This window comes from Chrysochloris asiatica, unplaced genomic scaffold (genome assembly GCF_000296735.1).
Source record: "Chrysochloris asiatica unplaced genomic scaffold, ChrAsi1.0 scaffold00142, whole genome shotgun sequence".
In the NCBI taxonomy this organism is placed as follows: Eukaryota; Metazoa; Chordata; class Mammalia; order Afrosoricida; family Chrysochloridae; genus Chrysochloris; species Chrysochloris asiatica.
The window spans coordinates 5,122,462-5,122,994 of NW_006408660.1; positions in this window are offsets into that span (position 1 = coordinate 5,122,462).

The window sequence follows — 533 nt, forward strand, 5'->3', positions numbered from 1 at the left end:
GTACGTCATTCTCTGGTTGTTGTCTGTTCTTGTTGGTTCTCAGTTCACAGAACTTCCTTTAGGATGTTTTTCATAGCAGGGTTGGCTTTGGCAAAATCCTTTATCTTCTGTTTATTCTGGAATGTTTTGATTACAACATCATATTTGATTGACAGCTTTGCTGGGTAGAGGATTCTTAGTTGGAAGTTTTTTTCTTTCAAGGTTTTATTTATGTCTCCACTATTGCCTTCTTGCCTGCATGGTTTTTGCTGAGAAATCAGAGATTAATCTGATATGCTTGTCTTTGTATATTACACTTCTCTTTCCCCTGCCTGCTTTCAGGATTCTGTCCTTATCTTTGAGCTTGGAGAGCCTGATTATTATGTCTTGGTGATTTTCTTTTAGGGTCTGTCCTTCCCGGGGTTCGTTGAGCTTCTTGAATGGTTATCTTTTCACTTCTCAGGATGTTAGGGACATTTTCTTACAGAAGTCCTTCAATTATCTCTTCTGTGGATTCGTGTGATTCTTCCTGTTCTGGAATGCCAGTAATTCTT